Source organism: Hyalella azteca, unplaced genomic scaffold (assembly GCF_000764305.2).
Source record: "Hyalella azteca isolate HAZT.00-mixed unplaced genomic scaffold, Hazt_2.0.2 contig4249, whole genome shotgun sequence".
In the NCBI taxonomy this organism is placed as follows: domain Eukaryota; kingdom Metazoa; phylum Arthropoda; class Malacostraca; order Amphipoda; family Hyalellidae; genus Hyalella; species Hyalella azteca.
In genome coordinates this window covers 1-904 of record NW_025934469.1, presented here as the reverse complement: position 1 = coordinate 904, position 904 = coordinate 1, and positions in this window count along the sequence as shown.

Sequence of the window (904 nt, the reverse complement as noted above, 5' to 3'; positions counted from 1 at the left end):
GAAATTCAACAGGTACAATTTTCCCCCCGTGATTTTTAGGAAGTGTTTCTGTAATACAAATAATGTCTATACTCTCGTTTGCGATCACAGTTAACAGTTCACTTTTTTTGTTCAAAACGGAATCCGAGTTCGTGTAAAAACATTTTAAAACTTTTTGTGCACTTTCACTTTGATGTATGTGGTTACTCCCTACATTATTTACAGGCCTTAATCTACGGACATCATTCCTACTAATTACTTGTCCTCCATCTTCTCTGACTGTCCTTGAGCAGCCGGATATATATATCTAGTGTTTGATATTATATATATCTAGTTTATATGATATATCTAGTGTTTGCCACTGGCCAGGGCCCAGCGAATTACCTTGTATCTATTTACTGAAGGAACTCCCCCCCCTGGCCCCCATCCCCCTTTAAAGAGCAGCCATGTTCCGTGTATGTGTAAATTAACATACAGCCTTACAAGTTACAGGGATTGCAGAGGTATCATTGGAAAGCTCAGAATGTCAGGCTGTCAGCTTTAAGATGAGACTAATCACGTAATTGCAGCATAACTCAAGTAGAAACTAGAAACTATATTTAAAATGCTCAGCAGCTAATTACCTTGTATCTAATTAGTGAAGGAACTCCCTAACCCACCCCCCTTTAAAGAGCCGTCATGTACATATAAATTCACGTACAGGGATCGCAGTGGTATCATTGGATAGGGCACTGGGCAGAATGTCAGCTTTAAGATGATACTAAATACCAAAAAAGCCAAATCCGAAAAAAAAGTATACCTCCCCCTTAATCAAGTAAAGAAGTTAGGGCTACCCATGGTTGAATTAATACAAGGTTGACCCACGCGCAGCTGCTCTTTGCGGATGTCGTTTGTTGTTCCGACTGTGACGTCACCGTGGGCCCAA